We start from the raw sequence: 13,256 nt of genomic DNA on the forward strand, positions 1-13,256 counted from the left end.
GCCCGCGGGCCTGACCTCGGGCCTAACACAGTAAGCCCGACTGTGTTTGGGGCCGGGCTCGGGATTTGTCAAAAAAGCCCGGCCCGACTCGGTATTATATATTTTATAAAATATATAATATTTATTAAAATATATATTTTGTAATTTAATATATATAATTATAATCTCTCTCTCTCTCAGCCGCTAATAGTATGGGCTAAATTTCGGGCTCGGGCCCAGGCCCGGGCTTTGGGCTTTTTATGAGGACCAGGCTCGGGCCCAAGTTGTAGGCCCGACAGTCGGGTCGGGCTCGGGCCTTAGAAAATTCTATTAATCCGTAGTGAAAGCCTGGCCCGAGCCCGGCCCGGCCCAACCCATGAACAAGTCTATTTGGAGCGAAGCAGGATGCATGTAGGGTAGTCTATAAAAGCCGAAAACCCAAACCAAACCGAAAATGCAGTTAACCCGATTTTGGTTCGGTATTTTTGAAAAACGGAAAGAACGGTTCAGTTTTCTATTAACCTAAAAAGCAGCGATTAATCGAACCGACCAGTATATTTATTTATATGCATATTATATATATATAATTTAATATATATCGCATATTATCTATATATTATATACAAATATATACATATATTATATGTATAATTATCTATTTATATTTTATATTATATATTTTTATAATATTTATAATAGATTATATATGATTTATTGTTTATAATATAATTTTATACATATATTTAAATAATATATATAACTGAATAACCAAAGAACCAAATCGGTCAAAAACCAAAACTGATCAACCGGTTAACCGGTGGTATCAGTTTGGTTTCGGTTTGAGAAATTGAAAAACTGATAGAACTGATTTGGTTTGAAAAAAAATAGCTATGATTTGACTAACCGAACTATGAACACCCTTAGGAAGAATTGTTTGTCATCATGCAAATTTGTTCGACGCAAAACCCAATCTCTACTTTGACTTCAACAAGTATACGTTGTCCTATGACCCCAATAACTTGCCACAACATGGTTTAAAAAATAGGTTTAACTCAAATAAGAATTTACTCATCACAGAGCACACCTCACAATCCCATCCCACCGTATATTAAGAACATCTCCTAATAAAATGAGACATGTTGTAAAATTGGTGTGAGGAGTGCTTTGTAAAGAATAGACCCAGACTAGACTACTCTATATATCATAGGATGTGTTGAGTGGTATCAACATAGATTTCATAGTATAATTTTTCTCACTTGACGTTATGAGTTATGACACTCCAAGACCCTACATCCCTCACATAACAGTAGCACTAGCTAGACTACTAGTTATTCATGGGCACATACACACTTATGCGACATTGCATGGACTAGCACTACACCTTGTGCATGAGTGGAGGTTTTGCATGAGAGTTTGATATAAAGTGCCTTTCAATTCACCAATCCCATGTCTAAGTTAGTTGAATTATTTTATGTTTTAACATTAGGCTTCGTTCGTTTACAACATTGTAATTTATTTGAGTAAGTGTACTTACTCAGGTAATGTTTTCTAGGTAACATTTATCTCGGTAAATTCAGTTATTCATGTTCATTATATTTATAGAATTCTCAGGTAAGTAATAGAATGACATTTTTACCTATAAAAACTAATATTAAAATGGGTAAAATTGTTCCATTATGTTTTATAAAATTTCCCCCAACATGAAAAAATTATATACCTGGGAGATGGATAAATTTTATCCGAGAAAATAAAACTTATTTTATCATACGATTCATTACTAAATGCAAAAGAAACATGGTCAAATTGGTCAATGAAAAAAATAGCCACTGAAACTTTCTTCTATCTTATTTACAAGTAAACATTGCCTCAAGTACATTCAAAGCCCAGCGGTTGTCGATAAGTAAAATCCTCTTCTTCTTTTTTTTCTTTTTTAAGTATAATCCTTACTGAGCAGAACCTCCTATATGACGTAAACTAAAGAAAAGGAGATTATGGTCAGTGTCACTAATTTTGGTGAAACTATCAATGGGCCTACACTTGACCCTTACATCGTAAAAGGATTATCATCGTCACATGGGCAAACATTGCACTGATTTCTTCGACCAAATCTAATCACGTGGCAACGTGTCACATGTTCAGATGATTAATGACCATCATGGTGGGTCCTACATTGGAGGTACATGCGTGTTGGTGTGCATTTCATAAACCAGAACCGTCGGATAAGAATTCTATCATTATTTAGTTGAATCATCCCCCCAAAAAACAAATGATAGTTATTTGTTTTAGGGTAAATTACAAAAACACCCCTTGTATTATAGGGTTAGTGACAAAGACCCCTGTGCTTTAATTTGCAACAAAGACTTCTTAAACTTTAACCGTTAGACAAAGACTCCCCTCCATAGTTATCTTCAAAAAAATATTTTTATTTAATTATTTTTTTTTAATTCCCAAATTATCCTTTTCTTATTTATTTGAATGGTGAGAAAAATATCTTCGACCAAACGGCCATAGATACCCATCACCACACTAAAACCGTAAAATGTAAATGGGAAAAGCAAAAACCATTAGGAAACTGGTTCATAAACGTACTGAGAATCTAAAGATGACAACATGTAGGATCCAAGAAGCGACTCTGCAATGATGCCTTTGACGACATCAAAATTAATCATGCACTCCAAATTCTGCAACAAAAAAAGTTAGAAGTCAGTATTCTCTACTACCGATATTGGACTTATGGGCTTGAACTTATCATGAATTGACGTCCAGTTGTGCTCTTTCCGCCCTTCAGTAGTTTTGAAAAACACTAACTAAATTTGAGATGCAAATGACCAGAAATCAACCAAAACACAAAAGCCACACGCATAATCTCAACTCATAATTATGCTTAAGAAACACACATGCACATTGAGTTTATATCTTGGATCAATTTGTCCAATTTGCAATAAGAGGAACCTTCTTTGCTGACATTCCATTACAACAAAAATGGTATGGTTTTCCCTAAAATTCCATTGCAACCTCTTCACTCAAATGACTTTTTCTTATTGATACAAACTGTTAGCACCAGATGCTTCAACCCCTCTTATCCACTACATCTGATCAAAATGTTGTGACATCTCACTGTTGCAGAATTGCTCTTTGGTCAAGCACAGTGGGTTGCCTGAGAAATGTTCTATTCGTGATACTAGAAAGGACTAGGCAGCTGACAATGTACCCGATTTGAACTTCTTGTCGATACAAGTGACTACATCTGCATTTTGGATCCCTGCGTTGAACTACCTCCGTAAGAAGAGTCGTTCACTTGTATGGCGTATTTGCTGAAACAATAAGCTATCTCTCATTACAGACAAGCACCCAAATGAAGAAAATGAGAATTTGGAGATGTGTTATGATACAAAAAAACAATACCAGAGAGAGAGAGAGAGAGAAGGTATTGCTTCCTGTGCTAGAGGATATGGAGAGATTGAAGATACATCATGGATTCTCTTTTGTTTTCCTATCAACGGTCTTAAAGTTAGATTTTTTTGTTCCTTTTCCGGTGATGAGCAAATGTGTTTTGGGTAATTAGGTTTTAAGAAAAATGACAAAAAAAAAAGAGAATAGAAAAAGTTTAGTGGGGTATTTTGGTAATTTAACACCTTCCATCATCTGACTTAACGGCTAAGGAGGTATTTGTCACAAAGTAACAGTACAGGGGGCCTTTGTTGCGAATTAAAGTACTGGGGGGTCTTTGCCACTGACCCCATAATACGGGGGGATTCTTGTAATTTACCCTTTGTTTTATATTGTTGGCACTTTTTTTTGTCAAACTACATCAAAACTGAAAATATCTTATGGGTGTTGTTCGATTCAAATCAGTAACTTGGAGGCTTAAGGTCAAGGGAGAAACGACTGCACCTTCCTTAAGATCAGCACTGAGACTCAAAACATTTATTCTTAGGTCATGAGTGTTTATATTAAAAATAAGTGTTTATTTGAATAAATACTTATTTATATTTGGAATCCAACTTTTTCGAGTAAATAAACGCTTATTTTATATTTGGCATTTGATAGTCTTATTCTCCAATAAGCATTTAAATAAGTATTTTTTATTATTTTGTCCTTCATTTTCTTTCAAATTTTACAAAAGTACTTTTATAAAACACTTTCATGAAAGCAATTTTACGAAAGGTACTTTTATGAATGTATCTTAAGAAAATCACTTTTATGGAAGTACTTTTATGAAAGCACTTTTATAAAATTCAACTAGGGATAATTTTATAAGTGTATTTTAAAATTTAACTGAGGGTAATTTTGGAAGAAAATTTTGAATAAATGTTTGTTGTATAAACACTTCAAAAAAAAGCTAGAAATTTGGGTTTAACAAATAAGCCATTATTTTAGGATTATTTCCCAAACACCGATAAGTGCTTAATGGCAAGGTTCAAAGTATTGACACGTATCAGCCATACCGGCCAATACGAATCATGTCGGTGACTTTCTGGTACGCCCCTACAGGGGTTGTATTGGGTCAGCCACTGGTTCAGAGGGTATCCAGGCCTTAAACCGGCCCCTTTGAGCCAATTTAAAAAAAAAAAAGTAAAACATTAAAAAAAAAAAAAGCACTGACACAGGCCGACCCAAATAAGCACTTATTTTTTAAGCACTCCCAAACATGACGTTAGAATGTGCCTTTGCCAAGGTTATTTGGTTTCAAGCTCAAGTTGGTCTCAACCTAAAAGCTTTGCTAAACTCTAATGAGTTTGATCTTCTAAAATGGTGGGAGAAGCAACATGTAGCAGTCAAATGCTTTAAACAACTAATCAAGGGCAAGATAGCATCAATTATCACAAGTATTTGGGATGAGAGGAACAATGTGACTTTCAGGGGAAAGAAGCCAACCCTTTGGATGTTTGTACTTTGTAGTATGGTGGAGGGCTTCTTAACTAGCAGATCTATGCTCTCTTTTCCCCTGAATCCAATATGGTTTAACAAACAGAACCTGATTTCCAATAGTTTAATTGTTCTACAAACTCTTACGTCATAGTCGATGATCCTTCGACACCAACACACACACCTTGCAACAACAGGTCTTTTGCTTATTCTCATCTCATCCAATTTCTTTCTGTTAATTTGTAGGACAACCTTGCTTTGCATACACCCCCACATCAGCTAAAGTATTGGCAATCTACTATCTCATGTAACGGCACGTGTAGCCAAGCCTTCACAAGCTTTTGTTTCTTTTGATAATCCTCCTTGTATTAGAAGTATGGTCAATCGCTGTATGACAGTGTGAGGGGAGTTTCCGTAATGTTTTTTTGTGGTTCCTTTCTTCTTTTGCTTGAAGATAAAACTGAATTTTCATTTGAAATATCTCAAACTGAAGTTTAGTGATTTCAACCCGTGATTATGAGATGATGCATGTTTTCACACAACATGGTGTTTGGTACAGTGGTGTAGCTAGCTTAATCATTTCAACTTGAATCTCCATGCTTTTGTTTATAAACATACTAGCAGAAAGGGCCCCTGCATTGCAGGGGCTACTGGAATTGTGAAAGTTCTATGTAAACGATTTGCTTTAAAAGGATGAGGGAAAAAAGTTTAATAGTTTCATTAAAATTATAAGTTTTTATCACTATCTTTGTAGTGAAAACTATTTTAATTCATTTTTCATTTATTAATTTTTATTTATAGGGCTAGTGGAATTCTGAAAGCTGAATGTAAACTATTTGCTTTAAAAGGGGAAAAAATTTAATAGTTTCAATAAAATAATAAAAATGATCCAAGTTTTTATCACTTTGTAGTCAAAACTACTTTAACTCATTTTTCATTTACTAATTTTTATTTACAGATAAAATATTTGAATGACAATAAGTAAAATTAATTATACATTTAAAAATAACAATGCCATACAAATAAAGGTACAGTGACAGTCCACAGCCAGGATCCAACTCAGGTTTACTCCAACTTAGCACCTAGTGACGTGTTGAAATGTGATTGGACTCGAAGAGAAAATTCCTTCGAGTCCAAACGCATTAGATCCGAAGTGCATCCCACTCTTCCCATATAAGAAAATAATGTCCACCCCACTAACCTCGAGTCCCCACCATACGCATAGTCAGCTACAACCTACACCCAATAAAATATGATTGTTAAGAAAGAAACCAACTAATCTTGCAAAGTCTTCCCTTTGGTCAAAATGTGTCCATTCCTACATATCATCCTTAGACTTCAGTTGCAGTCTTCGTAGTTCGTCCATTATGATGTAATTCTTGTGGGTAGAAAAGTTGAGAAATCAATATAAAAGTTGAAGGAGTACAGACCGATAGATAAGGGAGAGTTCTGGTTCTCCCTCCCAAATAGTTACTCCTTGTATTATAAATAAAAAATAAAATAGAGAAGAGCACCACCATCTCACACCAATCTCCATTCCAACTGCAAACAAATATAAAAGAAACACGATCAAACCTCAACACCTCCAGAAACCATCGAAATAAAAAGGAAAATGAAAATACACAAGTACAGTAGAGTAGGCACAATGAAGACAACCTCAATAGTCAATAATACTTAAATTGCAAAACAGAGGGAGTCGAATCTTGTAAAATAATAAACATAAAGAAGGATAAATGGATCACATCAAGCTGGGAAAAAACAAAGTAATTTGGAAAAGAAAAATAACAGACGAAAAGCCATCTATCATAATCGACAATCTTAAATCACACAAACATATGAACTTGAATTACAAACATAGAATGAAGAAATTACCCACATGCTCTAGGTCACAAGAGCCACCATTGAACGAAAGGGAATCTTGCAAACATAGAATGAACAAGAGGGAAACCTGCAAATTAGACAAAGAAGTATGTGAACAGAAAACAAAAAAAAAAACAAATAGCAAAGGAGATAAAAGTTAGATGATAAAAAGACAAATAGAATGAAAAACAACTAAAACCCTAAACTCAAATCAAACCACCATTGTAACCCAAACCTGAAGAATACTTCAAGGAGCACCCTAAAAAGAATGAAAACCTGAAAAAAAAGGAAAGAAAATGGAAACATTAGTGTGGTTACAATGAAAAAAAGCAAATCAAATAAACCACATAACTAATTCAAACAACAGATTATCCAAATCATTGCAAATAATAAGGAAAAAGAAGCCTAGGTATTCTTCTAAAATGAGAGAGATGAGGGTTAAGAGAGGAAGAGATGAGAGAGAAATGATGCTTGATATAAGTGAGGAACGTTAGGCATTATCGAGGAAAGAAATATTGTGGGGAAAAAGTGGGAGAGAGATGGCAGAATACTCTCAAATTGGATAGAAATCATCAAAGGTTAAAGAAAGTTATATAAAATAATACAAAAATAACATTGTCCTTAATGGCATTTCAAAAAATTAGTGCGGACACATGTATCTTACACGCTTGGATAGGGTTAAGCATGTAATTATTGACCTCACAATAGAAAACGGATGCTTTCACGTGGGAATCTACTCGCACAAGTAGATTCCATTTGCTACACGGAGAGAGCATCCCAATCGTATTAATATAGATATATAAGATAGTAATTAATAACTTTTATAATAATAATAGTAATTTAAATAACAGTAATTACTGGGGTGCTATCACGTGGGAATCTACTCGCACGAGTATATTCCATTTCCTGCAAGGTGAGAGAAGCCCTATCCTAATAACACGCATATATATATAAGATAATTCTTATTTATTTTCTTGACAAAATTTTTGGGAATCTATATGTTGTTTGACATACTTGGTACTATCATATTCATTCCATTAAAAAATGCAAGAGCATATATAAATAAGTGTTAATCATAGGATATTTGGATTTAAATCTCATGACCTACACCAAATTCAAAGCAAATATCCACTTTATAATAATGGTTCAAAGTATCATGCACCTTTGTGTCTCAATACTTTAAACCATACTCCTATTTTCTTTTAATTTTTCTAAGTTATATATATAAGGGTTCCCAAAAACACCTGTAAACAAATATATCAAGATCCTCTGATACAATGCAATATGCCTGATACGAGGTGTATCATATAAAATTTTCAAACCTTGATGTTAATAGATGCCTCCTGATTGTTTCTATTACTTAGCTATCAAGCCACTACATGCTCAACATTGGAGTTAAACATGATACATGTGGGACTCACGCTCATATTTACGGAACAGGAGTGTTTATTTATGATTAGTTGCGTATGTAACCTTGTTTTACACATAGCATGGTAAGCATCATATCCGGTATCTATTAATCACCCCTAACTGTTTCAAGCTACACCAAGAAACAAAAGAGTGACATTTTAGAATGGAGTTCCAAATGAAATATTTTATTACTAGTAAGCCCCTGTGTGATGCATGGGAAAAAGATGTTAGGGCTTAGTGGACTTAAAAATTATTGCTCTATGGGGCTACACAATCTAGGGATAGGGATGGCAATTTTCCCCATCCCTACCAAGTAATCGGCCTCATTGGCCAAGTGGGGATGGTGATAGAGGCTTCCTTAGAGGGGACAAGGTGGGGATGGGGTTATCTATTTAAAATATTATTTGCATTTTATTTTTCCTTCATTTTAAATAAATTCCTTTTTGAAAATAAACTTTTAATGAAAAAATTCCAGGATTCAAGTCCCCGATGGGGAACTTGTCTCCATTGGGGACTAGGGATGCAAGCTATTTTTTTTTCTCAATGGGGATCGAGGTCAGATATGGGGATTAATTTAAAACTCAGGGTCGGGACAGGTGGTATGATCCTTATCCCGAACCTACCCATTGTCATTCCTACTCGAGGGTCATCCCCCAAACCTATAAATATAGTTTCAATAATTATGGTATTAAATGTAGTTTCCAATACTTATGGAAATTATTAAAAAACTCAAATTATTTATTTGAATAATTGAAAGTTTTATAATTTAACTTTCACTAAATCAAATTTCCAAAATCAATAATTTTTAGTAATTAAATTATCAAAAGCACTAATTATTGCTAAAAAAGTTATAGTAAATGTCAAAATTACTTAAAATATAAAAAGTATATTATTGAAATTAATTTTCCACTACAAAATTACTGAAAATTTGTAATTATTATCTAATAATATCATTAAATATTAATAAATTTACCAAAATTACTGAAAATATCAATAACTACTTATTGCTAAAAAATTACTGATAATATCAAAATGATTGAAAATGAACAAAAAAAAATTTAATGAAAATTACCAATAATTTGTAGTTATTAGATTTTATTTATTAATATTTTAATTAATTATTAATTTTCAGCAATTATTGATTTCAATGTTTAAATCTCAACAAAAAAATTAAATTAAATTAATAAAATTAGTAATTTTTAGTAATTAAATTTTCTAATTTACCAAAATTACGAAAAATTATAGTTTAGGTGTCGATATTTACTAAATAATATCCAATAATATTCAAATTAATTTAGCTACCAAAATTAATTTAACCATATTTTTCTTTCTTAGATGGTTTATTGGGCATGTATTATAGATTAATATAGGTTTTATGAGGAATTCTAGGTGGGGAGATAGTTTAAAAGAAATTTTATGAGGGGCGTTGGCTAAGTGATTGGGAACATGAAAGATAGAAAGAGAGTTGGAGTGTGGACTCCTGTGAATAAGAGAGGGCTGTCACATGGCTACGTGGAAGGGTTGAAAAGGGGTAAGGAAGAAAGGAGAGAGTGTTAAGGAGAAACGAGAGAAGGGATAATGGGAAAAGGAGAGTGCTGCTGATGTGGCCTATGTTGCTATATAATATAGTATGGATAGATTGTTTCAGATGTATGGATGCCACTAAGAGTCATAGGACAAATGAAGTAGGGATGTACGATGGCCCTCTAAATTCAAGAAACGATCCTAACATTCCTTCCAAAGCTGACTAGGTTCTAAATATAATTTCATTTCCACTAGTTTACTCCATCTACATCACAATACAACAAAACAAATTTTATTCTACTTCAAGATAAATCAGATTTTGCATTGAATTTGTTTGCATTCTGATACTTTTGCACCAATATACAAATAAAATTGAATTGAAAAGAAAGTAGGCCATATGTGCAAATCCCGATGCAAAATATGGTATTACTTTTAAGTTGAATATGGTATACCAAAATGCATGTAAGCATGTTTTGAACACTGAACTTGTGGTCCATTTGGTTCACAACAGGGTTAGAATTGCCTATTCCCCCTAGAGGTATGGAATCATAATCAAAATATCCCCTTTTTATTCTAGTCATTTAGTTGGGTACAATGAGGTTCCAATTCTCATTATTGGTGGAATGACATTCTCCCATTTGAGTGAATGGCTAGTTCGGCTTCCCCCTTAAGAACTAGAATCTCATTCCAACCAATGAAGAAAAGGCAAGTGGCTTAAAACGCCCTCAAAACCTTAATGCTTTTTACTTGATGCTAACCCTCTTTGGGAATTGTACATATCATATGGAATCCAATCCATGTTCTCATATAAATCAAATTGGTAGGGGGAATAGGTGATTCCAATTACGAACCAAACAGACCCAAGAAATGCACAACTCCTAATGAGGGGTTGACATCATATAAAGAGAAATCAAGCCACTTTTTCTCTATCTCTTTAACCAACTAGAATTGAGATTCTTGTCCTCAAAAGGGGGGGGGGGGGGAACGGTGTCAGAATGACCATTTCCTCAAATGGGAAAATGCCATTCCACCAATAATGAAAATGGAAACCCTCATTATGATTATAATTCCAAACCCATATTCCCGTAAACCAAATGTCCCTTCCGTTAAGTGTTTGGACCCACCAAAGGACCCTCTATTATTAACCAAATACGATCTTAGGAGGGGATGCTTGGCACTGAAGCATTTCACAAGTGTTCCGTTTCACCTGTTTTTCATAAAAAAATGAGATGTAGGTTGATAGGGCATTTAAAGTGATTTGACTTATTATTAAAATATGTTTATAATGACATGTGTGTAACATCTCAGAAAGAAGTCAGCTTTTTCAAATTTCAATGCACCACATCACCTTAGTAATTTAAGAAACTTCAATTTGAAGTTTTAAGAAACCCTTCATTTCCCGAATCCCTAAGTTAGTCATTGCAAAAACACTTTTTTAGAAACAGACTATCAAAATAGTGTTTTTTACTAGTTGTTTTTTGATGTGGCACTAAATCCATGTCAGCAAAATCATAACACTCATGAAACACATCGGTCCTAAACACCCTCATAATGTAACATTAGGTTCTTTGTCTATAACGAATCATTGAGCTAAAGTAATGGATCTAACAAGCCCATTTGATGGACTAGGCTATGGGTGGATTCGAGGCGAGTCGAGCCGAATATCTGCCTCTTCGAGCTCGGCTCGCTAACGGACTGTCAGGCTCAAGCTCGATTCGAGCTAGAGACTTGAGCTCGAATTCGGCTTGAGTCAAAAGCTCGAAAGTTCGAGCCCAACTTGACTGTGAATTAAATGTTTTATAAAAATAAAAAATACACATTTTTTTTGGCATATAAAAATTAAGAATTACAAAAAAAATTATTATTATTATATATAAAAATTAAACTTTTATGCATATAATGGTTTTATATGTATATATATATATATTAATAAAGGATTTAAATATCGGCATGATACGCTTCGTATACACCCGATATGGGGTGTATCATATCGGTATCAATTAACAACGGTACGAGATACGCAACGAATAGAAACGTATCCCATAAGGCATTCATATCACATTGATACAAATGCCTATTGGCATGTATCATACTGTATTGACCAATATGCACTAGTACGAGATGATACATGCAAAGTGTTGTGTCTCTTTCATAGAAAATGCAGCCATGTCGATTCGAAACAAGGTCATTTGGATGCACTATCTTTTGCCACACTCTGAACCATCAAGTCAGGCTTTATCTTGTGTTATTAAATAGAATAAAATAAATTTTATTACGCTTTTGTGTCGACATACAATTTAAACAAAAAAAGCATGTGTTTATATTTAACAATTCTAACTATTCCAAGCAATAATATTAAGAAAATAGTATTTTATAAATTAATAGAACAAATATTCTATTAAGTCCATGTTTATATAAAAAGATGACTTCTAATATCAATAAAATTATATAAATAAAATATTAATAATAAAATAATTATTTTAATATTTAAATAGCACATGATATGCATTTTTAATTTTTATATATTTTAAAAAATTATTAATTAATATTTCAAAACACATTAATAAGTAATAGCAACATATTTATTATTTATAAAAAATAAAAATATTGCTTACAAGATGATTTCTAATATCAATAAAATTATATAAATAAAATAATTATTTGAATATTTAAATAGCACATTCTATGCATTTTTAATTTTTATATATTTTTAAAAATTATTAATTAATATTTCAATTCACATTAATAAGTAATAACAACATATTTATTATTTATAAAGAATAAAAATATTGAAGAATATAATATTAAATTGAATATATCAAATTCACTAATCTACATTTATTTAAAAAAACGAATTTTTATTCTGAATTATTTATAGAAATAAAAATATTAACAATGGAATAACTATATTAGTAATTAAAAATTATGAATTTTTATAGGATATGTATCTTATAAAATGTAACAAATTTGATATACTTTAAGTTAATATTATATTTTTGTGAATTATTAATTTGTATTTTAATTTTCATTTGAGAATTTAATATTTAATTGATTTTTTGTTAATGTTAAAAAATTTAAATAGTAAAATAAAAACAAGTGATATAATAATTAAAATATAATATGCACATGTGTTTAGTGCCTTGGACTCTTAATTGATGCATTATAAATAAAATTATATGATATATAGGCATCCCGATATATTAATTGTAATATATTTTTTCATATTCACCATTAAAATATACATTTTTTATATATTTATATACTATTTGTGGAATTTGTATGTATTTTTCTAATATAATTTAATTAAATGCTCATTTAAATTACCTTTGATTATAATATTAAATATGTCATTAAATGTTATTTAAGTGAAATAACTTGTTAAAAAACATAAACCAAACATAACAAGTTTCGAACCCAAGCCATTTGCTTATAACAATAATTAATTAACCATTATGCCAACCTTAATTACTTATTAGAATGGCATGTTTTTTCGTCTTTCTTGCCTTGGTGGATGTTTCCCAACAAATGCTATAAATTTGATTATTAGTATTTATGTAATAATAAGATGAATACAAGTTATATTTATTTATTAAAAATTAAGGTATATATTAACT

Source organism: Nelumbo nucifera, chromosome 5, assembly GCF_055504915.1.
Source record: "Nelumbo nucifera cultivar China Antique chromosome 5, China Antique-T2T, whole genome shotgun sequence".
NCBI lineage: Eukaryota > Viridiplantae > Streptophyta > Magnoliopsida > Proteales > Nelumbonaceae > Nelumbo > Nelumbo nucifera.